At 44.5% G+C, this 26,361-nt stretch overlaps 1 protein-coding gene across 1 annotated transcript in view; it reads left to right on the forward strand.

Annotated features, from left to right (window-relative positions):
- Window positions 1–1,097: 1,097 nt before the first annotated feature.
- The window catches only part of ZHX2 (zinc fingers and homeoboxes 2), a 71,458-nt gene continuing 46,194 nt past the window's right edge, over window positions 1,098–26,361 (forward strand). Inside the window, exons 1-2 of the mRNA XM_058807999.1 lie at window positions 1,098–1,302; window positions 1,398–1,438. The gene's annotated coding sequence lies outside the window, so the exon portion shown is untranslated. The remainder of the gene's footprint in view (window positions 1,303–1,397; window positions 1,439–26,361) is intronic.

Below are 26,361 nucleotides of genomic sequence, written 5' to 3' on the forward strand. Positions count from 1 at the left end.
GTCACCGCACAAGGCTTGCAGCGAGGTGCCTTTTATTTTTAAACTACTGGTGAAACTTTGTGAGCGGTGTTTCCCTCCTGGCCGCGGCTGGTTCGTGGAGGCACAGATGTAACTAGAGGAGGTCTGATGTCTCTAGCAGAAAGCTCATTCAGGCAGCCTTACTGGGAAATGGCGTGTGTGTTAGAAGTGGTGTGTGCTGCCGTGGTTTTATTAGAGCAGTAGATGAGCAATATTATTGTTTAAGAGGTATCTGTGTCCAGAGTGCTTTGCCAGGGTAATACATTTCTGTAGCGGTGAAGCCTTTCTAATGTAGATGTGGCTTCAGTATGTTGTATGAACTCAGCAGCTCTTTGAAACAGAATTGCAGATTGATTTCTGGATGAGGAAAAGCAAGGTACTGGCCAGCAATTGGGAAGAATATAAATGCTAAGAATTGGCTGGTCATTATTTTACTTTTCTCTCATATGCATGTTTATCCCCCCAGGCTTCTACAGAAAGCAATGGCCAAGAGCTGTCCCATGTTTGTCCTCTCTTCTTGTATCCGTGATAAACTCAGTGCCAAAAAGTGGATAGGTGTTTATAGCTCAGTCATCAGCCCAAAGACCTTGTGATTGCTCACCTCTGTAAAATGACATTTTTCCTGCCTGTCCACCCAAGAGTTCAGCTGTCAGAGTTTTGTCACACAGGACATCTCCCGCTGTCAGTGTCTGAAAGTAGCACGCTCCTTCCAGTCACTTTCTCTCAAAATTCCACTTGCTCTTTCCTTTTTATTCTAGTTACAATCAGAAATTTCTTGTCAATATCTGTAAAATGAGTAACCCATTATATGAATTAGCCCAAGTTTGTAGTGTTTTTTCTTGTGGGGAGGGGAAAGTTTTATTGTGTTTTTATTAAAAGTCGAAAAAAGCCAACATTACATACTGTAAAGTTACTGGCTTCTTTTTGCATTTTCAAACCAGTTTCAAACTGCTCCAGGCTGGAATGAGAACACAGCAGGTTTTGCTGATCCTCATAAAAGACAAAGATTTTAATGCCAGACGTGACATCACTGTATTTGCATGTGTGACATCTTCAGGTTTTGTTTCTTTTTGTTTTACCCTAACTTGGATGGTTCTCAGAAATGCTATTTGGAGTGTCTTCTGGTTGGGATGTTTTGATCTATGTCTAAATTAGTTTTCTTTGTGTCCCCTTAAGGAATGGAAACATCCTCTGAAAAGAATAGAAAAAGTATTTTAATTAGAATTTGTTCAGAAACATGCAGTGTCACAGCTGAATTCCCTGAGATTTCAGAATGGCTGTCAGGTAAATCTGCATTTACATTTTGCATGGAGTGTAATTGTAGTTTGACTTTCTTTCAGGTGTGAGGGTAATTCAGCAAGTATGTTCTTTCCCTAAAGGTTACTGCACATCTACATGATGCTATTTGTTCATACTGAAAGTAAGTAATAAACTTTGGCATTAAAATAATCTATAAAGCTTTAAGTTAAAGCCATTGTGATTATTGCTGGTCTTCTGTCAGGGTGTGTTTACATGTGTCACATCAGCTAGAACTAATATTTGTGGTTAGTTTATTTTATCAACCCTTCAAAAATGGATCTGAAGTTTACGCGATGTAATGATACAGTTCAGTCCCAGGGTAGCAGTAAGTTGTTTTTTTTTCTGAAAAGCTGAAAGATCTGTTGATTTCCAGAATGATTCAAATACTTTTCATATGGAGTAATATTTGAGAGTTTGGTTTGTGAAGGTGTAGAAAAATGGAAATAAAATTAGTTGGGTGCTTGGAAGATGAAGGGAGCAGTGTTCAATTCCAGCTTTGCCTTCCAGAAACAGTTCAGAAATCACCAAGCCAGCCCTCTCCCCAAAACCACCATGCCTTGAGCAAGGCAGAAGGGTTGTTTGGTTGGTTGTTTTGGTTTTAAAAAGTAGCACTGGGGGTTGTCGTAGAAATGTTGTGAGTTGGAAAATAAGACAGTGCATTTGGCAAGATCTTTTCGGAATCGTGGGACCCCAGACCAGTTCCTACAGTGAAAACTGAATGTCCATAAGCTCAGTTTATGTAGAATGACTGGTATTGTGAGTCTGCTGGTGAAACTGAGGGAGAGGTGTGAAATGATTTTTGTATTTAGCACTGCAGAAGGCTCAGATGGCCTGGTTTTGTTAGTGAGCAGAGAGAGAACACACAGGCAAGGAGGGAAGGTTTAGGTGTTGGCAGCGAGGAGGGGACTTCAAAAAAGTCATCCTGGGAGATTCTGCTAGCTGAGGAGGTGGATTATGGTGCAACATCTCCTTGAATTCTTGGATGAGACTGCAGGTGGCCTGCAGTGGGCAGTGCCCCAGTGGGGCTCTGGTGGGAAGGCTCTGTCAGTGCTGGACAGAGGGGAGCATTTGCCATCCCGAGGGGAGACAGGGGAGGAAGGGTTGGGAAGCAAATGGGGAAGAAGGGGATCTAGAACACCTGAATGGTTAGAAGTCACACGTCAGGAGTGGAGGGGGTGAGCTTGCAGTGAGTTTTGACAACCTTTGGCAAATTGGCTGGAGGCAAGGGCACATGCTGGGTGCTGAAAGCAGGGCAGGGGTAGGGAATTAAGCTTTGTTCTGAGAACAAGCCTCCCCAGCACCAGCTGCAGTTTGTGTCTTCTCCACACTGTTGTCCAGTGGGGACCTGATGCAGCAAACTGGAGCGTGCTCACCACTTGCCTACCTCTCAAACTATTACAGGTTTATTGGGAGGAATTTACAGATCTCCACAGCTCCCACCCACACAGACTGCAGGGTGAACAGTACCATGCAGTCCAGGCTCAGCCTTGGATGCAGTTTCCATCTGCATGGTTCAAAAGCTCTGAAAGCCTGTAGGCCTCTGCCTTTGTCTGGGATTGCCCAGCCTGAGGGTTGAGAGGGATCTTTAAATTGTTTCCTGATGTCAAATCTAGGCCTACACTCTTGCAGTTTAAAACCATTGCCCCTTGTCCCATCTCTACAGGCTTTGGTACAAAGTGAGGCTGTATATGTTTAATACCTCATTAGGCAGGGTACTAGGTGCTTGGGTCTGGTCAGCATCCCACAAGCACATCAAGGACTTGCTCCTTGTGTGAGTGTGCTGATAATGGGTTTATCATCCCAGTCCTGTGTCAGTAGGTGACACTGGCAGTAATGTCCCTTTGCTGGTGTAACAGCCCTTTCACGCCTGGGTTTGCCAGCACAGCTGCTTCAGTGCATGTCCCGCCCTGGGCTGGTGCAATGCATGGCAAGTGTTGGTGGTCCAGGCCTGGTGTGAGATGTGCCCATGCAGACATGCCTGCTCTCATGGGCTTGTTCAGCTCTTGTGTCTGCACATCCACCCTGTGCTCTGGGAAACCTCCAGCCTCACTGCTGGAGTGCAGCCCCTGTTCAGTGCAACCCCTCTGCAGCTGCAGGCAGGGGAGGCTCTCGATCACAGGGATGGGCACATCCTGGCAAATGCAAATTGTTCTGTGCAAGTCACAGAGTTTCCTCAAGAGCAATATTACCTGCCCACCGTGGCTTTCAGTTCACTTGGTAAATTCTTCCACATCTTGAAATTCATCTTCTTTCCTGGATAAATGTTGCAAGATGAAAAGCAAAGCTGCTTGCCTTGCCACTTAGAAAACTCGTAACTTTGGCTTTGCAGAGAAACAGCCCTCTACTTCTCTCCCTCCTTTATGAAGTGACATTTAGAGACATAAATCTTCAGTGTTAGCTTTTAATCTGTAGCATTTTGATGCTGTGATTTGCAGTGTGGTCTCAGTTGGCACTGATGGAGGGGACAATTAATTTGGTGTGAGCAGTGGGTTGGGTAGGATGGGAATGTCTTGCACTGCTTTTCATTTATTTATTGAGCCTATGAGAAGTCTGAAATCTTGGATTTTCCTTCTTTCCCCCCCCTTCTTCCTGTCCTGACCTTATTTCCCCTCCTAAATACTAAATATTTTTTTTAACTTGCAACCTCAAATTACCTGTTTATTTTGGCTTCTCTTTTGTAGTTGATTGTATGTTGTTCCCACAATTTTTAATAAGTGTTAAAACTGCTTATATCATTCACTGGAACGTAAAACAAACAAAAAACCCTCCATCAACAAACAAATAGAGAGAGATTTTCTTGCTCCTTTTGAGTCAGTGGCCATAACTAAGAAAGCTTCAGATTCAGTGTTACTTAACCTCTTGTCCAGTTTGATGGAGGAAGTGGAGGAAGAAGCCCTTTGAGCAAAACTGTATAGGGAAGAATGTGATTCCTTTCATTTTAAGCAGAATCTTGTTATTTGTGGTTTGTTTGGGTTGTTTTTTTTTTTGAATACCACCCAAAAAAAGCAGGTTATGAGATGCTGTTGAAGGCACTCTCAGAGAAATTTAATAAAATATCAGTATGTCTCAAGATCTCTGTATCCCTCCTGCTGCCTTTCTTGTGTGTGTTCACTTTTCTCACTCTAAGTTTTGGACATTTATTTTTTACATTTCTCAACCTAATTTCATGCTTATTAGTTTCAGTTACTTTATGTTGCACTTTACTTAGATAGCAGAAGTGGGAAAATACTTGTTCTTCTTCTTAAATCCTACTAGCAGGACAAAAATCCAAGAGGATACACCAGTTGGAAGCCATTAAGTTTTGTAGGGTTTCGGAGTGTGCTGGGTGGTGGCCTGGGAATTGGTGCAGGGAGGTTTTTGCCTCCTCTCATGCCAGTGAGAGCCAGTATGAAGCAGACAGCAGCAGCATCTCCAGGCTTTGCTGCCGGGCTGGCAGAGCACTGCTGATTGACTTTCACACAAAATGAAGGAAAGTCCTGATGGTTCTGGCCTGGAGTGTTTCTGGGGATATTCCTTCCCCTCCCCTCCTCCTACCACCCACCTCAAAAGCAAATATGTCTTGTTGTGGGGTTTTTTTTTTCAGCATCCTCTTGAGCACAAACTGTCAGGCACCACAGGGAGTTTTTCCTTGTCTTTTGTCTCTCCAGAAACTGATTTATTTAAATGATATGCTGGGAGCACACTGCTGTTAAAGGCTTTGGTGCTTGTTGTCTTCCAGGCTTTGGTACAGCTTTCTTGAAAATTGTGGAAGATGGGGTTATCCCAAACAATCCTAGTTTCCCCTGAAGCTGTTTTTTTCTGCATTTTTCCAAATAGATTCCCCTTCCTGGCCTTCTGTGAGGAGTGTTGTTCATTTCCATGTGATTGAAAGGCGAGGAAGTTGTTTGAGTGCTCAGCTCCCTCCCAGGGAGAGCACTTGGCTGCCTGGCTGGGAGTCCACATGACTGTCACTGCTCCCACCCCTGGGACCAGTACACCAGTGCCCTCCTTTTGCTCAGCCAAAGGTGGTTACAGAGTCCTTTATCACTCATGTATTTACTATCTATTTACTATCTGGCATCCCTACATCATGTCTTGCAGCCTGTCACCATTATGATGCTGCTTTTCATAACCATCAAGTAATATTCAGTACCAGCAGTCATGACCTTGCAGTTGCAGATTTTTGGGATCTGTTTTTCTTGTCTTAGGGCTTTACATCCTTTTTTTTTCTTTTTTTTTTTTTTTTTTTTTTTTTTTTTTTTTTTTTGAGAGACAGTAGCCCTTTTACCTGAGCTTTAACCTAAGGCACAGGTCCTTCCAACCTGTGCTCAGGTAAAGTATTTTGCCAGGAAGCTGCCAGCTCCACTGTGGGACTTTTTTGAGAGCTAGGTTTAGTTTTCTTTGAGAAACCAGCTGAAAAAGCTGGCTGATGATGTTGAAAATCTTCACGTGGGGTTTTCAAACCAGAGAAAGTGCCAGGGGTTGGAGGAGAAAGTGCCAGTGCTGTGTGGAAGAGTTGGCAAATGCATTGTGCCCATGCCAGGGTGCCAAGGACAGGGGCTGGTGGCCTCTAAGGACCTGCAGGATTTTGCCCAACTACAGCAGGTAGGAAGCTTCCAGGTGTACATGGTGATGAAAAATTCAAAGTGCTGTCTAAAGAAGCCTCTACTTCTCTCTGCCTGTCTAGGATTCTTCAGCATAAGAGAGGAGTTGGCTCTACACGTGTTTTAAAACAATTGGAGTGACAAGAAAGAATGATGTGTTTGGAGTGAACTGTTTTCTTTACTACTTTTAAATTGGCATCTCTTGAGAGCATCCTTACAATTTCACTATTGCTAAAATAGTTTTCTCAGGATATCCCTCCTCTGTGTATCTGTTGGCATCTTGTCTGTGTGCCTTGGTGATGTCGAGGGGGTGATGTGGTTTGGGAAATGCTGCTCAAGGCAAACACAAGTTTCAAGATCCACACTTAATCAGATAAAGGAAAAAAAATCTTAGCTCTCCGAAGGATTTTGCTTTCAACCATAAATATACTTGAGTGCCTTAGATTCTGTTTGTTTGTCCTGTTATCCTGGATCTTAGCCTTATCAACTTATTTTTATGTGTTTACCCTCTGTGTGATGGTCCAGGAGAGCGTGCGAACACTCCATACATGTCCAAGTCAGGAGAGGTGTGTCACAATATATTATTTATACTGAAAAGAGCTTGTACATAGGAATGATCTTAGCTCCAGCCCCATCTCTTCTCCAGCAGCAAATCAGAGCACTGAGTTGGTGGATTTAGTTAATCTCCTGAAACCTGAACTGCTTTTTCCTTGCTCTGTTCTTGCCTCTTGGTGAGTAGTGAATGGTCTTGTTCTCACCACAAAGTGCTCAAGGGTGTGTGCTTTCAACTTCATAGTTTACTGCCCTAGGGTGCAAGAGGTGAGCAGGCACCAGACAGCCTTTACCAGCTGGCTCCAGTTCTGTGCTGAGCCCTCTGCTGCTTACTCTCCCACAAAAATTCTGGGGGACTTAAATATAAGGTTCTTCTAAATTAAAGAAAGTGTACACACACAAAAAAAATGTACAAATCCCTGTCTGTGCCCCATGCTCAGTTCAGAAGGAAGATCATTGTTGAGCACATGATTTGTATTTTTAATTTCTTTGTGGTACTCTCTTCCTTCACCTCTCCCCCTACCAGTCTATTCCCACCGTGACATTTTTTTGGGGGGCTCAATTTGCATCCCAACAAGGAGCTTGCTGGGGCAGGGTGCTCACAGGACAAGGAGAGCACCTTTCCATCTGTGGGCAAAGCCTATTGTGGTGCTTGATGGAGACAGGGATCTGCTTTGAACTGTGCTCTTGAATGGGAAAAGTGTGTGAGGAGATTCTGGGTATTTAACACAAGCTGCATCCCAAAAGTTGTGGTGGTGTAAATGGTATGCAGTACTGTGTGGCAAAGGATTTGTGGCTGCTTTACTTACAGATGGTAGCAGACAGCAAGAGGGATGGGAATTATCACCTGGGCTCTGCCACAATTTTGGCTTTGAGGTATGTTGTGTGGAGTGGTGTGAGTTGTAGCTTGATGCATTTTGAATGGTGTATTTGCACAGGAAACCTGAATTCATACCTGAGTTTCCTCTCTGTGTTGGTTTCTGTGGCCAAGGTGGGAATTTGATTGTATTTTTCAGTTATCTGCCTTGCAGTCAAGGCATCCTTTCCTATTTGCCTTTCCCTGGCACAAGCAGTAGGACCGCTTAGACTGGTTCATGTTTTCATCTAACATGCTTTAGTTATTTTTTTTTTAATCTGCCTGTATTTTGTTCATTCATGTGTAGATAGGGGTTTTATTTGTTGCTTCTCTCTTGTCCTGATCCTTTTACTGAGTCTCAGGGTGGAGGCTGCTCTGTGTGTTGCAAGGTCACTGCTTGGTTTGTGCATCTGGGCCCTGCTTCAGCATCTCCCAAATGTGTTCCATGCTGAGCTTCTGGCACAGGTTGGCTGAGACACCCTTCTCCTGCTCAAATTCCTGACTGCTGCTCTGCACAGCAGTGGAAAAGGACTGTGATTTGCAACCCTTTAGTATTGTTCTTTGCAGCTGACAGATACTCATTGTGGAACATTCAGCTTCTTCTGTGGCCCCTTGGCTTGTTTGGGGTTGCAGCTTGATAATTTTTGGCTAGTGCATGAATGGCTCATGTCCCTTTGCTGTCTTGTAAAATCAGTAAAAAATAAGTTCTCAAAGGGTTGGAAACAAAAATGTAACACACACTTAGCATCACAGTTTTGCTGGAGGAGAAGATAAAATGTCAACTTTTTTTTCCTTCTTTTTTAAATGAAACAGGCAGATAATAGGAAGTTGATTAAGAAACGTGTGAGGTTGGGTAGGTTGTTCTGATCATTAAAGATTTTTTTTCACTTGTCTGCTGTTTTAAAATATTTGTTCTTAAATTATGCAAAATAGAGTGTGTGAGTGAGGAACAGCCCAACACACATCTGAATCTGGCAGGGTTCTTCCTATGTAACATTTCATCCTTAGTGTGATTTAAATTAGTTTAAGGTATTAAAGTCTTTAAACCAATGTTTATGATCACTTTAAAACACCCCCCACTCAAAGCATGAAGGAACATTACATACTATGGATTTTTAAAAGAGGCAGTATACATTCATTGCTAATTATGTACTTTATTATTAAGTCTGAGTAGTAATTATTTTCCAGAGCATGTTTGGCAAATGATAGCTTTTAATAAAATTACAGAATAACATAATTACTTGAAATTTAACTTAATAAATTTATGTCTTAGCACAGTAAGGATCGACTAAGGTCACCTTTGATCTGCATTGAGAGCAGCAGGCAGAATCATGTTTGAAGGTGAGAAAAGTCAAGGAGCAGTTTTGTTAAAAACTAGAGGATTATCGAGGAGGTGCTGTAGGAAGCTCATTGCTTGGGTGAGAGTGGGGTGTTGATGGGGATGGTTTTTGTCTCTTCAGTGAGAACCTGGGATGGATGGATTAGGCAAATCGTAGTTAATTATTTAACAAAGGGCCCAGTGCTGCCGTTGTCTTTGACTCCTGCACTACTAAAACATCTCTGGTTTGCAGGGTGGAATTAAGACTGTAACTTTGAGATTAAGCTTTTCTTTTCCTTTTTCTATTCCCTTTGAATGCAAAGCTCTTGACTGCCAGTCCTGAACGGCTGGAACAGATGAACTTTTGCACTCTGTGCTAAGGACACTTACATAAAAGGGAGATACTCAGATTGCATCCAAGCCCAGCTTAGCTTGCTGTTGAAGGAGGTGGGTCTGGCTGTCCCTATCCATCTGGGGGTCTTCAGGGAGCCTCTCTGCTATCAATCCTTGCTTTCTCTGCAGACCCCTAGTAGAAAACCACAGAAAAGGCTTAAACTGACAAACCATATGTGATGTGAGCTGAAATCCAGGAGGCTGATTATTCCCGGGGCCAAGGACTGACGCAAACCGCTTTTAGTGTGTTTGATTTGTGGTGCTGAATTCCTGCATGCACTGGGTCACACTGGCCACCCTCCAGAGCACAGGTGGTGGAGGGTCTCTCCACAACTTCCCTGTTTTCATTAGACCAGTAGGAAGTTACTGTGCTGGGATTGATGGACCCACATACACATGAATGTGGAGGAAGATGGAAACAAACCTCACGAATCCTTTAAAAATCAGTGATACTGGCAGTGATAAAATGAAGGAAATTTGAGTTTGGCATTGTCCAAACTTTTACCCAATTCTCAAAACAAAGGGGCTGCAGGACTGCAGTTGCGCCAACAGCCTGGCCAGTGATGCCCTTCCTTGGTAAAGCTCCTGGCAAGCAGAGTTGCCAGAAGGTGACTTCTTGTCTGCAAGGTGCTTTCCTGTCTGCAGAGATACAGCCAGGGGATGTCAGTTCAGATATACAAAAAGAGTAAGTACAGCAAGAATACCTTTTCACCAAAGTCCTCGCTGCATCTGAGGCTGAAATCACAGAAGTTGTTCTTTGAAATTGGCTGCCCAGTTGTATTGTGAGTTTGGTTTTCAAAGTGCAGCTTTGAACAAACAGTTGAGACTTTTAAAAGGCGTAAACACCCACTCTTTTTATTGGCATTTTTACATATGTGTGGCTATGGGGTGCACACACACCTGCACATAGGCATTGCATGGTCCTGCCTGATTGTTTGGAGCATTAGTCTTGTGTTTAAGACACAGCACTGAAGCCTTTGCAGTCCCTCAGATGTGCACAGAGCATCAGGGCACTTGGTTCAGACCACTTCCAGCAGCCTCCATCCGTGCTGGGTGACAGCAGTGGGGCAAGGGGTTGTGTGGTTCTGCTGGAAGTCCTGTGATCAGCTTCTGGGTCTTGCTGTGATGGGGAGAATTTGATAGAAGGATCAAGCCATTCCTTCACATTATCACATTGTAGTAATGGGCAAATGCTACTGTTCTCATCTTGCCTTTACCTCTGAGATCACCAGCAGCTGCTTCATTAACTATTAATGGTCTGCTCATTAATGCTGTAAAAGGCTAGGACCAGTCTTGCAAATTTTCTGGACTCTTCCCCTGAAATATTTATGACTTGCTCGCTGTGCAAAAGGGCAAGAGCAACAGCAGAGAACATGCCTCCAAGTTTTGTGGAGCTTTATTAAAAAGCTCATGAATAGGAAGAACCTGGCAACTTCTTACTGTGTTTTGGCTTTCTGAGCTAGTGCTGCACATCTGGCTGTACTGCTCACATCTGGCCCACTCCTAGAGGTCGAGTGGGCTGGTGGTTTGCTGAAGCATCAGTGGCAGTGTTGGATGCTTTATTGATGATCTCGGGTTCTTGTAGTGCTTTCCTTTGCATCCTCCTCCTATACAAGCACCAAGGTGGAATTGATACCTCCAGGAGGTTTTATTACTCTTGTTTAAGTGGTGGGGAAACTGAGGCACAAAAGTTGAACATTTTGCCAGGAGCCAAGCAATAGAAAGCCAGCAGAGGATGGAAATGTTTTGCCCAAAACTATAATGATACTTTTAATTGAAGTCTGGTTAGTGTGAAAGAAGGGGACACTCACTGAGCCTCATCTGAAGCCACTGCTACAAGTAATTCCTGTCCCTTCCAGACAGAGCTCCTGCATCATCACAGAGATGAGCAGTGAGTAGTGAATTCCCTGGGAAGGAGCCAGTTGTTTTAGTTCTCTCTGGTACCAAGAAACAGCAGGGAAGCTATTTTACCCCTCCATCCAGATTTTGGAGATAAAACTGTGTTCATCTCATCGTTTAAGTCTACCAGCAATAAGGAGTCTGTCCACTGAATCCCAACTGCAGCTCAGCTGGTGGTGCACCAGGCAGGTTAAAATCTCTGTTTCTTTCCCACAGCCATCTGCAGAGTGAGCAGTGGTGTAAATACATGTGGGAGGCATTTTTTGGTAAAGCAGGCAGATATGCTTTAAAGAGAGCAGGTATGACTCCAGGAATGAGGACCAGTTTGTACAGTGTTTAAGATCTTTCCCACATCCAGCTGGCCTTCAGAGTGAAAAAGGTCCTCTGTGTCTGGAAGATGCAGGGTGTGTCAGGAATGGCCAGCCTTCAATACTCTTTGACCTTCTGGGGTTGCAGGTAGTGCAGAAGTGGAACCGGGTGGCAAAATAAATCCATATCAGAAACATTCTCTGGTACAACTTTCTTGTTATTTTTTACAGTGAATATTTAATCCCACATCATATTAAGTTGCAACAGATGCTTGGTATGTCTCCTGGAGCCATTCCTTTCAATTGCTGGAGCAAAGTTAAGGCAGACCCAGGGTGGAGATTCAAAGCTCTTCACTGAAACAATGTTTAAGTTAATGTTTATTTCACACAGCTCTGGCAAGGTGAATGTGGTGACACAACTCGGTGGTCCTGCTGCATCCTGTATGATTTCAGTAGGTGCTGGTGGGACTCCCTTGTCATGCTGATCTCCTGGAATATTCCAGCAGCATACTGAATGCCATCTGCTTTTGCCCCCAAAAGTAGCATAAGTGTCTTTGGGGAAGATTTCTGGGATTCTCCTGCTACAAGAATAACACCCAGATCTTAAGCTTCTTTTGTGACTCTTTACTGAGGTAATTCCTCCAAAATCTGGAAAATGGGTAGATGCAAGAATTGAGTCTCTGGCTGTTGGCTGGTGCAGCTTTTCTGGAAAAAGCTGCAGTGGAGACTGCAGAGCAGATCATTGTTGGTTTTTAGTTACCATTGAGTGCCATTACCTCTCCTTTTGTAGAGCTGCTCCCTTCCTCAACAAAGGTATGCCTCTCAGCGTGGGCACAAGGGTTAAAGGTTTTATTAAAACCTGAGCTTTGGGAGCCTTTTCCTCACCTTTTCCTTGGTAATTAGGAGGAGTCTGCCATCCAAAACAGGCATGATTCCTTCAGCTCTGAGGCTGAAGCACAGGTGAGAGATGTAAAATCTCTTTTCTTGAGGAGAGAAAAGATCAGTGTAATTCAGAATGTTAGGGGCCATGTCTTACCACTGCCAAAGGGATTGGTTATCAGGTATCAATTATGTGGGAAAACACAGTGATAATTAACACTTCCATTAACATAGGAACTCACTCTATCCTATGAAACAATTGGAAGAAGGAGGGGTTCTCAGCAGAAACAACTTTCAGTTCTTGGTATCATAACATGAACTAAACCAGTGGCTGGCAGCAGAGGAATTCCAGATGTATCCTCTGCCTGTGAGCTATGTCTCCAAGGAGAAAGCATGTATTTGTAGAGTTGGTCAAATTCCTCATTTCAGCACTTTCAGACTGAGAACTGGACTGTGCTTTAGAAAATGCTACAAATCATAATTCCTATTCTGCTTCTGGCAATGTAGTCATGTCAAGATAAAAATGATTGTACAGATTTATGAAAAGTGGTTTCTAAAGTCTAGCCTTTGAAGTGATATCTTGGCATCTAAGTGGTCCATGGGGTACTGGGAGTTCATTGGGACTTGCAGGTCTCTAGCATTTTTAGCAGAAACCAGCTGTTGATTAGCTATAACTGTGTTTGCCTGTGTCCTCAGGGGTGATACTCAGGGTTGGAAGTGTTACTTCAAGTTTTCATGTGTGTTTAGATTGGTGCCTACTCCAGCCACTAGCTGCTTTGGGTCACAGTAAATTCTGACACAAGAAAATGTTATCCAGGCCTAAAATAAAGAGACAAAAGGGCAGAACCAGAACCTGGGCAGAAATAGGGGAACAGGTCAACCAGCCAAATAAAATGGCTCTGGTTGAGTCTGCTATCAGGCTGTCATGGGACACCTGCTGCACCTGGCCTTTTCAGAAGAGTTTAATCTCCTTGGAGATGTTTTAGTTCCACATTTTTTCTAGTGATGCAGTTTATGCATTGTGCTTGCCTGGGCTTAAGAACTCTAAATTGGCCTTTTGAGTGCCCTGCTTGTACAGGTGTGTCCTTCTGCACTGACCTGATGTGATGGAGCTTACAACAGTGCTCATCTACAGTTTGTGTATCAATGAAAACTGTCCTGTTGGGGGTTTTATAAAACCATTTACTTCATGGCATCAGCATCTTGGCTCTTACTTGACAGCAACTGATGGTCCCCACCTGCAGTGCACGGAGCAGCTCTGTGTGGCAAGCACAGAGGCTGGATTTTGTATTGTGACACAGGCTGTGCTGTATACTGGGAAGTTAGCTTGCATCCCATCCCACCTCCTGCTGAAAATAGCTCGGGGTTAAGCCGTGCCTACACTACAGACTCCTGCCAGCAGAGCTGTCCTGGCCAAGCCTGCAGAGGTGTGATTCCTGAGCGAGGCAGGCGTGCCTGTGCTGGGGAAGCCGCCCTCTCTGCAGCCAGCCAGGGACTGGTGCTGGGCTCTGCACCACTGCCCTGCCCATTGCACAGCCTCTGGGTCACACAGGGGCTCCTCTGCTACTGCAGCACTTCTGGGAAGTCAGTTCCTGTAAGTTCCTAAAGGTGTGTTTTCAAATCCTCCTAAGTAAAACAGAGGTGAGAGATGCATTTGAATGTTCCATGTTCTCTCTTACCTTCCTTCTTTGCAGGGTGGTCCCAGTGTTGCTGCTGTGCTCTGGAGCAGGGCACCGTGGCTGTTATTCCAGCTATGTGCCATCTAGTGCTGGATAGTGTTGCGAGATCCAAAAATAAAAGGTGGAAAAATATGCAGACAGAGGAAACAAGGCACAACTTCACCTCTTGGGCAGAGCAACTCCCTTCCCGCTTCCTGGCACCCTCTTTCAAGACCCCTTGAGTTTTGAAAGATGGATACTGTTGTATTTTTACTATCTACTGTGTCTTTCCACACCAACTTTTAATCCTTGGCTCCCTTCAAGAGATTATGTTGCTAGACTGCTACTGTTAGTACAGGTCCTTTGATGAAATACTGCTCTTCCTCCCCAGCATTTTAGTTACACATTTCTTTGCTCAAGAAGAACAGGGTTATTCAGGCCTTCAGGGTTATTCCAAGCCTCACTGGAGAAGCAGATGAGTGAGTGGCTTATTGGTGCTTATTTGATCTCATATTTTTAAAATACAAGCACCTTGTATCCTCTTGGGTATTTACCATACCAGTATTTGTGATACAGAAAAGTTTTGTTGCAAGAATTAAGTGAAGAAGCTCTGGAGAGTAAAAATGGTTTATACAAGGTCAGGCAGGGAATTAAAATCTCTCCCGCAGCCTGGCTGGAGTTATACCCTCCTGCCCTCTCCTTTTCCTTTGGTGCACCCATGTCCCTGGGTAATGAGTTGCTGCCTGAGTGGCTCAGCTTCTCAGTACAGTATGGGACCACTGATTTCCAAACAATTCCCTAAGGATGTGCCAGCTGGGGCCACATCAGACCTGCAAGTCTCTTATTTATCTGTTTGCTTGTATGTTGCAAGTCACTTAGTGCTTTTGACAGAACTAGTGCAATCATTCAATCTGTTGAAATTGCCTGATTAAGTCATTAGATAAGGAAAAAGTCTACTGAGATTATCAACAAGAAATTGTCAAGATGGCAAACTTGGTCTCTTTTAGGTATTTGGGCTCTGTCTTAGAACCAGTACATGGTAAGGCTGTGGTTTTGGCTTGGTTTTCTCCCAAAATAAGTCGGGGGGTGTCTCATCCTTTGTAACAGTCTTGACCCCTCCTCCCTCTTCAGTGAAACTTGCCACTTTTTCTTCTTGAAAAGGAGACCCAGAAAATTATTTTGCTGAAGCAGGTACTCCATTAAAGATGGAGATGTGCTGTGGAGAAGCAGAACTTGCAGTGTTAACTGCTCTCCAGCAAGTTTCATATACGTATACACACACACACACACACACACACATATGTGTATATATATGTGTGCACCAGTTCTCTTAATAGCCATGGAAAGCAGGGATGTCCAATTTCCAGGAGCATAAAGCTCTCATATTTAGACTGTTCCAACAGATAACAGGAGGTGCAACCTCAGTACCATTTCCTTAATTACAGCAGCATTTCTTGTTCTCCTCTTCCACACACTCCCTGCAGCCATGAAATCACAGTTACTGTAGGAATTCACACTGGTGTCCCAATGTTCAAAACCAACACTTGCTATTTCTATATGTTTCTTGGAGGTTTTTTGGGTTTTTTGGAAGCAAGATGCTAAAGACAAATAAACACATCTATAAGCAAAGTATTCGAATGACTGTACAGTCATTATAACTGATATCAGGACATAGGAATGCAAACTGGCCAGTCTGTGGCTTCATGCCTTTAGCTCCTGTCCTTCTGTTTTGCTTTTCATTTTGAGCACAGGAAGGGGCCAGTATGTGACCATATGCTTACAAAATGCTGGTTACACATCTTCCAAACACTGTTGTCATAGTAATGCTATGACATGGATATGTCACATTTTGTCACGCTGTGAATGTACCTGTGTAACTCCAAACCTTACTGTGCTTCCTTCTCCTTCTTCATCACCAGTAATAACAATTGTTTCCAAGGAACTTGATGCATCTGTTCCAAATAAATTGGAAATGTGATTTCATTTCTGTCAGTGCCAGTGGGAATTTCATACCCTGGGAAATGTGTGAGGCTATTGCAGACAAAATGTTAAGCATGTACTTAAACATCATTGATGTTAATCAAGTTAAGTCTGCTTTAAAACCTTAGGAGCTATTGCCTCTTTCCAAGCATTGTATTGCTGGGTGGTTCTGAATGAAGCAGAATTGCTCTTCCCTTGCAAGGCCCTAAAGATGGAAATTGAACCTGGAGGGAAGAAGTAGCAGAAGTTGCAGCTGATACTGCTGTGAAGATTACCTTGGTCATACCTTTACATTTTACAAAGATAAGATTCTTTCAGTATGATCTAAAGATTGCTTCGATTTTCAAATGTTGGGAGTGGGTGTTTTTTCTCTTGTGATTTGTTTTCCTTTATTTTTCTTGGCTTGTAATCATCTTTGCAAGTTAAACAAGGTTTTGAAGTTAACACTACTTTGAGGCAGTGATATCTAGGCCAGAGAGGTTCACACCTCTCTGGTGTGAGTTCTTGTGATTTTTGTGAAGGGGAAGTCTTGTGATGAGAATGTGGAGGAGCACAGCCAAGGTCCAGATTTGATCTCTGTGGCTTTTCCCCTGGGAGACTTTGGCAAATGAGAGATGAATGCAGGCTCCATATAACCATCTTTAAAATAGATATCCCTTGAGGAGAGTATGGATTAATTAACATTTCAGAGATGCTTTGAGTTTCTTTGGTAGGTGTTGCAGAAAGGGTTTTTTCTGGCTAGACACAGGCTGTCTAAAGGACAAATTATAAGGTTGTTGGTTTACCTCCTCAGTGCTCTTTTTTCAAATTGAAGACTATTTAACTTCTTTCGTATGCATCAGTATGGTGTTTTACTGTCAGTTTAGGCCAAATAAAATATACAGTGTCTGGACCAAGATTGGATTTCATACCTTCACATCATGAGAGCTCATGCTGATAATTTGCCAGTAGCCTCAGGTCTTTGATAGTAATTTGTCAGATGCTATGCTGAACCTGATTTGCATCTGTATTTACATAAATGCTTTAATTAAAATTATATGCACCAACCTGAGATATATGAACAGCACTGCCTGTTACTTGTTTACATTCCCTGACAATAAAACCCTGCCCTGGCTGCTTTTTGCTGACTGTGTGACTTGACAAGGCTCTTTGAGGTGGGGACTAGAAACTTGACAGGTCTCTAGTTAAACTGTGCTGCAAACTGAGGAGCACCAGGAATCTTTCAGGACAAAATTCTGCCTTTATTTTAGCAGCAGAGAAGATCTGAGCAATTTGATTCAAGGGGTCAAATTCAGTCTGTATCCAATGCTGAAGTTCTAGCTTTAGGGTAGTTTTGTGCAGTCAGAATTTATATTTCTTTGCACACTATGTCTGCTTTGTCACACATCCAAAATGTGTAACTCCAGTGAGGACAGTAGAAAATCTTTTTAAATGCAGCCTCCATGAAGTATAAAATTTTTGAGTACTGTTCATCTTTCAACAGAGCACTACAGAGCTTCCTGAAGGGCAGAGTGCTCTAAGGGATTTTGGGGTACCAGGTGGGGCCCTGGGTGTTTCAGTGGGACATGTGAGAGCGCGTGGCTGAGTTTGGATGAAGGCAGTGAAGACTCTGGGTGTGTTTTTTGCTCAGACCACACATTTCATCTGGAAAACACAGCCATATAAATAGAAATTAAATCAAAACAGTGCAGTTTGCCTTGGGACAGTGGAGGATGTTCCAGTTGAGGAAGCTGTGATGCTTCGCAGTTATTCAGAAGTTGTCATAATGTTGCAAAGGACAAATGGGAAAATTATGACTGATTCCACAGACTGCTGTGAAGATCCATGAAGTACAGGCTAAAGAGCTGTAACTACCTTGCCTGGATTTGGAGGGTTGTTGAGGTTGTTTAAAGGTGTTTACTTAATTTGCTTTATAGGAGATCCTTTAGAGCCAATGTTTCCTTCACTGAGAGGTGTATATGCAGAGGACTGGAATAAAATCTATTTTAATTGTAATGAATACATAATTAAAGGTCCTTTTCAACCCAAACTATTCTATGATTCTGTATAAATTTGAATTTGCATTACCAGTAGGTTTCTCTGGTGACCTCTGACCATATTTTCTGTAGTTATTTCTGAATCTCATTTGAGAGAGTCCATTTAGGTTCAGCATATTTGTACATTAACATTCATCCATTAACCTGTGTGCCTGATAGCTCTGTTCAAGATGCTGAACTGTCCCCTGTGACAGTTCACAGGTGGCCAAAAGCTGTTTAGTGAAGTCCACGTGAAAGAGCAGAGGAACAAAAGCACCTGCATTTGTGGCAAAGTGCCCTAAATATTTAAATGACAAGGTGTTAGTAAGCTGAGCTGGCTGGATTGCAGGGTTGAGGTTGTGGGGTGAGTGTCAGTGCAGGGTGATGGTGCTGAGGGAAGCTGGAGCCCTCCTCCTCCCATGGCATTGGAGTGCCACAGCCTGAGCCTGGCACAGAAAGGGCAGCCAGCAGTGATGGCCAGGGTGACACCTGCCAGGGCACCTTCTGCCACTGCTGGGGTCTGCACTTGGCGCTGCTGGGGTGTGCTGGGCTCAGACTTGCAACCTTGCCTGAATTCAAACTGACATAAGTAAATCCAAACTATTAGTATTGCTTTGCTTCATCCATAGAGGCAGGATGACAGCACCATATTAAATTCATTTTGGCATGGGGGTGCTCTGATACGTGAGAGGAAGGTGGGGCAGGCAGTGGAAGGGCAGCAGTCCTTGTTCCCCTGTTGTGAGGGGATGGGATGTTGCTGTTGCTCAGTCTGGATTTCTCCATCCCTGAGGCGAGCACAGGGCAGGGCCCGGCAGCGCTCGGCCCCTCTCCGCTCATGAAGCCTTTGCAGTGTGAGGCCCTCACATGAATGAGAGGGCCTGGGGTGTGACACACAGGGGAAAACCTTTCCCCCAGGGAAAGGGGCCTGTTGGGAAGGGATATTTGATTTAAAGTCTGCTCTGCAGCTGTCTCCTGTGACATTTTGGAGATCCATTGGCCCGCTGTCCCAGCTCAGCCCTCTGCTTTCCCCTCAGACATCTGCACTGCATCTTCCAGCAAGGGATGGAGCAGGATGGAGGCTGGTTGTCAGGAGCCCTGGAAAAGTGTGGATTACAACCCAACTTTAACACTGAAGCAGCTGCTGGTTTGAATGTGGACTGACATCTGAGGTGTGGGTACCTCTGCTCATGCCCACTTCGGTACCTCAGGCTTTCCCAAGGGGAGCTTTAGGTGTGTTGTGAGGTGGGAGAGCAAGTAAGGAGGTCCAGGAAACAGTCCTGCATTTGGAGAAGGTTTCTTTCATAAATTGTCCTGTCTATTTGATTTTAAAAGTCTGCACTAATGCTGCAGGTCTGGTGAGTGCTGCAAGCCAGCCTTTAATCAGCCTGTGCGTATTTTAAGAATTGTGCCGACTGTTGCTGCCTCAGAGATACCTGGAGATTTGGTGGAGAGAAGCCTGTCCTAGTTTCTCAGGGTAGCCAGCAAGGCGTGCTCATTTCCCAATTTAACGTGAGCCTCCTCAGTCTTATTTTTCAAAGCATTTTCTTTGAAGGATTGCAAAGCTCCAAGCAACCAGTTAATGCATGGGGGAAGAGAGAAGACATAGTGTAACAGAGCAATAATTCCTGCAATTAGAAGTATATTAATAACTGCACTTGGGCCATGGATGGAGTACAGCAGGGTGGGGTTCTGGAAGCAGGGCCATCCTTGGGCAAAGGCACCTCCAGCCCTGCTGCAGAGAGGGCAGCTCACTGGTCTGCAGCTCTTTGATTATTGGTGTGCAATGCTGGAGGCAGCATCCAGCAGCCTCATGCAGGACTGGCAAGGTTTCTAATGAGGACAAGGCTTAATGGGGTAAAATCATGGCTACAAAGTGTTGGAGTTTCATAATTTGTGTGTCAGAAATCAGTTAGGCTGGGGGTTTTGTATGGGTCACACAGTGGGTGTGATGGAAATGATTACTCATCTTTCCATCTGAACTCTCCAGACTGGGAAAAGTGAGTATAAATGGTTGATGGGTCTGTGCAGACAATCCTCTGGATCTTGAGCATGCCAGCCAAGTGTCTCAGAGCCAGGGAATAAATGCTTATCTTAGTTAGACCCCTCTAGAGCTCTGACTTGGAAGTGCACAGGCTCTCTTCCCATGTGCCCAGATCCCTGTGAAACAAGATTTTGTCAAAGCAGGCACTCAGCTTCCAGCAGAAGCGTATTTGATAATGAGGCTCTTGGACAATGTGGTGGAGTTCCCAGCATCACACCACCATGGAAATATGCAAAAAGTATCTTAGAAGTAAAAACATTCCATTCTGGAAAAGCACTCGAGAGACAGTTCATTAGCTCTTTATTTTCACCAACCTAATTGAAATTCCCCACTACTTTATTTATTATATTCTGCTGTCATCTGAAATTGTAAGCAAATTTTCTGAGTTATCCATACTAGGAACTGTCACCCATTGGTAGGAGTCCTCTGGGAGGGGTCGTTCCTCCATCTGCCATGTGTGTGTACAGATGAAGTTTATTCAGATCTTCAGGATATCTGCAATAAGTCATCTCTTCCTAATACAGAATATCACCTGAGGCCAATTCTTACTTATTATTTCTATTTCAGAGCACCTCAAGACACACATTGGTTGATGAAACAACACAAAGCAAAGCTGGAGGCTGTGCCAAATAGTTCATAACCATGGAGGAAAACTTGGCAGAGGAGCAGAGAAAGGAAGGGAGGAATTAATGCTAAAACATGTGTCTGAGTGGTTTTGATGTGTTTGTTTCATGTTAGCTTTCTTAGATGTTGTCAGCTGTTGCTAAGTTTTGTACACCTAACAGCAAAGATGGTATTAGTGGTATTAATGAAAATAGACCCAGTATGGGAAGAGGGCATTTACTGAATTTAGAAATCAATCCAGATCCCTTTCACCGTTAGATGGATTTTATTATTAAAAAATGATTTGGAGTCACCCAACAAAACCAGTCCTTGGCTGAGATGGATGTTTGACTTGAGTTCTGATGTTCTCTTTTTCTTCTTTTTAAACTAAAAAATCCCTTAACTTTAAAAAATGATACAGTATTTGCAGAATCAATAGAAAAGCTGACCCAGATAAAAGTGTGCAAAAATTGGTTTCATGCCCTAGAACTTTTCCTGCATGCTTTTTGATGCAATGTATCTGATCCTTCAAAAAGGAGGTAACATACAGTGATCTCAGTACCTTTGAAGAATTGTTCTGGAAGAATAACAAGGAGTACTGGAGAAGGGGGAGTGCACTTGTCTGGTTTTCTCCCCCTCATTAAATATATCATGAGACAGAAGAAATTTAATGTCATGTTGCTGGTTATGTGGAAGGATAAGATACATTTTGTATTAAATCTGATTTTGTCTGATTTTTAAAAGATGAAAGTGCATTTTTCCTGAACAGCAGGATGTGAATTGCACTTTACCTTCTTGATTCATACCTGCTTCTGCTGGAGTGGGAAAATTGTATCCAAGTAGTAGCAGGGTTCTCTCTCAGAAATGTGAATATATCCTCAATCCTGAGTGGGGTAGAAAGCTGTAAGAAATATCTGGTGCTCCAGATGTATTTCAGTAGAATCACAGAAGGGTTTGGGTTGGAAAGGACCTTAAAGATTGTCTCATTCCAGCTCCTCTGCCATGGGCAGGGTCAGCTCCCATTAGAGCAGGGTGCTCACAGCCCTGTGCAGCCTGACCTTGAATGCTTCCCAGACAAGGCAACCACAGCTTCTCTGAGCAACCTGTGGCAGTATCTCACCACCCTCACAGTAAAGAATTTCTTCATAATATACCTATTCTCCTTCAATTTGAACCCATTATCCCTTGTCGTGGCATTGCATGCCCTTGTAAATATTCTTGACCCATCTTTCCTGTAAGTTCTCTTCAGGCACTGGAAGGCTGCAATTAGGCCACCCTGAAGCCTTCTCTTCTCCAGGCTGAACAATCCCAATTCGCTCATCCTTTCCTCATAGAGGAGGTGCTCCATCCTTCTAATCATCCTTGTGGCATCCTCTGGACTTGCTCCAACAGGTTAATGTCCTTCCTATGTTGAGGGCCCCAGAGCTGGGCACAGCCCTGCAGGTCAGGTCTCACCAGAGCAGAGCAGAGAGGCAGAATCCCTCCCCTCAACCTGCTGCCCACGAGGTTTTGATGCAACCCAGCGTGTTTGTCTTTCTGGGCTGCATTGCTGGGTCATGCCCAGCTCTCATCCACAGCAGCCCCAGGTCTCAGCGCGGCTGCTCTGGGTCTGGTCCTCCCCAGCCTGGATTGGTACCAGGGGTCACCCTGACCCAGATGCAGCATCTTGCACTTGGTCTGGTTAAACCTCATGAGATTCCCATGGGCCCACTTCTCAAACTAAGGCAGATCCAAACCTTCATTTTATTCCAATTCAGCACAGATCTGGAGGAATCACACATTCAGTGAACCTCTTGCTTTGGTTTCCAGAAACATCCCAGGCTGTTCAGGGCTGTGTACCCAGACACAAAACAAATTTATGTTCAATACAGTCATCAGAGCAGTGAAGGTGATAAATTGATAGGATAAATTTGTGGGACAGCAAGACTGACAGGCTGTAGGAGACTTTCATTCCATCCCTTTGTATTCTTAGCCTTAAAAGTTAAAGTCTAGCTGGAGGGGAAGGATGGGCCTAGAGTTACTGATTCTTAACAGAATAAGCAGACACATTGCCCGGGCTGTGTTGCCTATCCCCAGGATAGGGAGAAAAGGCCACAAAGGCAGCTGCTTTGTGGGGATTTCCACAAGATCAGTCACTTTTTTTAACGTGTCAGTGTCTGCAGACTTTCCCCTTGTGGCTCCGTTTACTGGAGCATGGGGATACTGAAGAGACAGGGCTGGGGCTGAGCAGCTGGGAGAAGTGCAGCGGGCAGGAATATGCCCTGGGAGATGCTCCCATCAAACAGGACCTCCAGGAGTTTGCAGTGAGGAGAGCAGCTGAAGCTCAGGACCTAGCAGGAACCTATATTCCTAGAAGGAGTATAAGGGACCCTGGGCAACCTTTCCTGTGGTCTGTTTGTGGCTCTGTGATTACTTGTAGCTGACCCAGGTACCTCTCGCTGAACTTTGCAGGTAGAGAGACATGGACGCTCTTACTGAAAACAAGAGACTCAATAACACCTAACAGTGCTGGTCTTCATGAGCAAATGAAGCCCAAACACAATTATTTGAGAGGAGCAAAGTGATCTTTTGCTTTATGCTTATATCCTGTGCTCATGTCATTTCTTGCGCCACTTTTGCACCAATGGCTGCTGTGTTTGGCAGGAATTTACAAATACATTGGTGCTTTACAGCCAAAAGTAGGAATGGTCTAAACAGCTGGAAAAAGGAAACCCCTTCCTCTTGTATTTATTTTTATGGCAACAAAATCTAGTCACTGTCTGGTCTTGATCAGTCTTGGTTTTTTCCCTTTTTTTTTCTTTTCAGCTGGAGGGTTGAGGGAAACAAAAGAGGGAATGAATAAAGAGCAAGGGAAAAGAGTGATTGCTGCTGGGCTCTGTCATGTGGTGAGGAAATCAGGCTGAAACTGGAGAGACCGGGCCAGACCTGACAGTCATACTGGGAGGCCTTGAATTGTGTCGCTGTGACAGTGGATCTGAGCAGTGACAATAGCTGGTGAAGTTTCTGGCTGCAGTCTGGCATTATCCACATGGGAAGTTGTGCTGATGGGTTGCTGCTCACAACACTTTCCCCACCTGTCTGCTCTTCCAGGCAACCTCAAATGATGACCCCTGTCCTTCCCAAGTTGGCACATGCATTTAGACCATGGGGACTGATGTGGGGTAGCATGTTTTCTGTTGTGTTTGCTTCAGTTCTCTCTTTCAGAGAGGGCTTCAGGGCAGGTTTTTCCTGCTCTGAACACTGCTGTTGTTATGAGCTTGGGTATTTGGTGGGTAGTGGAAGGAGTCAGTGATTTTTGGCTCTGTCCCCAGTATACAACTTACACCATGTATCTCCATCAAATGGAAATATCTCCATGTGTGGCACCTGGATGGATCTGAACACAGGGACTGCAACACTGCAAGAAGAGTGGCTGGAAGGTTGCCCAGAGGAAAAGGACCTGGAGGTGCTGATAGACAGTGGCTGAACATGAGCCAGTGTGTGCCCAGGTGGCCAAAAAGGCCAGTGGCATCCTGGCCTGGATCACAAACAGTGTGGCCAGCAGGGCCAGGGCAGGGATTGTCCCCTGTACTCAGCACTGGTGAGGCCACACCTTGAGTGCTGTGTCCAGTTCTGTGCCCCTCAGTTTGACAGACAGTGAGGTGCTGGAGATTGTCCAGAGAAGGGCAATGGAGCTGAGGAAGGGTCTGAAGTACACATCAGATGAGGAGCAGCTGAGGGAGCTGGGGGTGTTCAGCCTGGAGAAAAGGAGGCTCAGGGGAGACCTTGTCATTCCCTACAGCTCCCTGAAAGGAGGCTGCAGCCAGGTGGGGTTGGTCTCTTCTCCCAGGGAACAGCGACAGGATGAGAGGAAGTGGCCTCAAGTTGCACCAGGGGAGATTTGGATTGGATATTAGCAAACCGTTTTTGCACAGAAAGGGTGATCAGGCACTGGTTCAGGTTGTCCAGGGAAGTCACCATGCCTGGAGGTATTTAAAAGACATGCAGATGTGGTACTTAGGGAAATGGATTAGTGGTTGACTTGGTATAAAGGTTCTTTCCAACATAAATTATTCTGTGACTGTATAAGGGGACATCCCATAGTGTTGAAAATTAATTAGCAGGTTAACAGCCCACAGATTTGTTGTTTAAAAGTAAAAAGTTACTGCTGTACATATGTTGGGCAGAAAAAGTGTCCGACAGCAGAGCAGCAACCACTGTGTTGGAAAACAGTTCTCAGTCATGGCCCTGGCAGAAGAGGAGTCTGAGAGTGTTTTCCAACACCTTCATTACTATGGGCCTGCAGGTAACTAACCAGAGGGTGACAGTCTGAAATGCAAGGTTAAGAGGAATAATGTGAAATAGTTTAATCTCACTAAAAGCCAAATGTAGTAATAATTAACTTTTTTGTAGCCAGAACCCTACAGGACATCACTTTCTCTATCTGGCTGAATTGTCTTATGCAATCAAACATTCTTCTCCTTGCTCTAAACCCCTTGCTGCCAATTTAAAATAGTATGAGACTGTGATTTCTCACCCTTCAAGAAAACACTTTGATTTGTTGAAGGAAGTTAGGAACAGTTAAGGAGAGAGGAAAGAAAGCCTTTCTATCTACCTTTCTCTGTGCTGACATCTGCAACTGGGGGATGTGTTGAAAAGCAAATACAATCTGCTTTGAGCAGTGCTTCCCCATTCTCTTTCATTCTGGTTCAGGGCTCTGGTTCTCCATGAACCAGACTTAGCATTGGACAGGGAGGTACAGAAAGGCTGTAGGAGCTCAGGGACAAAATGGGTGGTCACCTCCCCATGCTGGGCTGTGGGGTTAATGTTCTTGTTCATGTGCATATTTTTCAGGGTGCTGAGATGAGAAGTGGCAGGATCACTGTCTATCTGTCTGTCTGTCTGTCCATTCAGTGCCAGGGAAGCCAGGCCAGGACCCTTGCCAGCCCCTGTCTCACCTTGTAGCCAAGGCCAGCTGCAGCTGGTGCCAGCAGCCACAGCACTTCCCACCGGCTTCAGCAGAACTGGGGATGGGCACAGCCTGGCCCTGAGCAGTCCCTGGGGTGGCAGCCAGGCAAAGGTGGCCTCCATGGCTGCCCAGGCTGCCTGGCTCGGCCATCTGCTTCTCCCCAGAGGAATGTGAGATCAGTTTCAAGCTGGCAGAGAAGAACATGTTTTCTGAAATCTACTAAATCTGTCAGAGGGGAGGAATAGTTTCTGGGACAGTGCTGCACAGTGGAAATGTGCCTAAAACGATGAAATTTTTTCTTCTTTTTTTTTTTTTTTAAGACAGCTAATTTGGGTTTTGATCTTATTTACTCTTTATTTTGCTGTTGTTTTCTCTTTCCTTATTTTTATGCTTTCTAATATTTTCAAAAGCAGCTGATAATATCAGAAGGCATTGCAAAGAGGGGTTTGGTCTATTCCTGTAGTTTATAGAAATTGTCCTGGAGGAAGCTAAGGCTGGAGAGCTGCAGCGTGGTGCAGCCTTGGATTGACTGGCTGGGAGAGCTTCTGCTCACAGATCCCTGAAAATTGTGCAGTGTGGATAAGGACCTTGTGTGAGTGGTCATCACACTGATGAGGTGGAGAAGATGACTCTTGGGAGGGGCCTCCTGCTCTGTGTGTTCCAGGTCAGCACTGGTGGTTTTCCAGGGGAGCTCAGGGGCTGCCAGCAGCAGCTGATGTGGGTTGGAAATACTCCCCTCTTCTTAAACTTTGTTCAAAAGGCTGGAGAAGGACAGCTGAGTGCCAAGTAGGACAGGAACAAGACCTCTGGGGATGGAGTGCTGTGGGAGGTACTCTGTGGTTTGTCCAAGCATCACTGTCTGCACTGTGTGTGCACTTACTCAGAGACCTCAGAGCACTTTGGGGCTTTTTTAGTGGCTTTTTCACTGCATATTTAGGGTTTTGATGTAGACTTTCAGTTGTATTTTGTCTGTTGTAGGGATGGGGGCAGGGATGGGTTAATTTTAATAGC

This window comes from Ammospiza caudacuta, chromosome 1 (assembly GCF_027887145.1).
Source record: "Ammospiza caudacuta isolate bAmmCau1 chromosome 1, bAmmCau1.pri, whole genome shotgun sequence".
NCBI lineage: Eukaryota > Metazoa > Chordata > Aves > Passeriformes > Passerellidae > Ammospiza > Ammospiza caudacuta.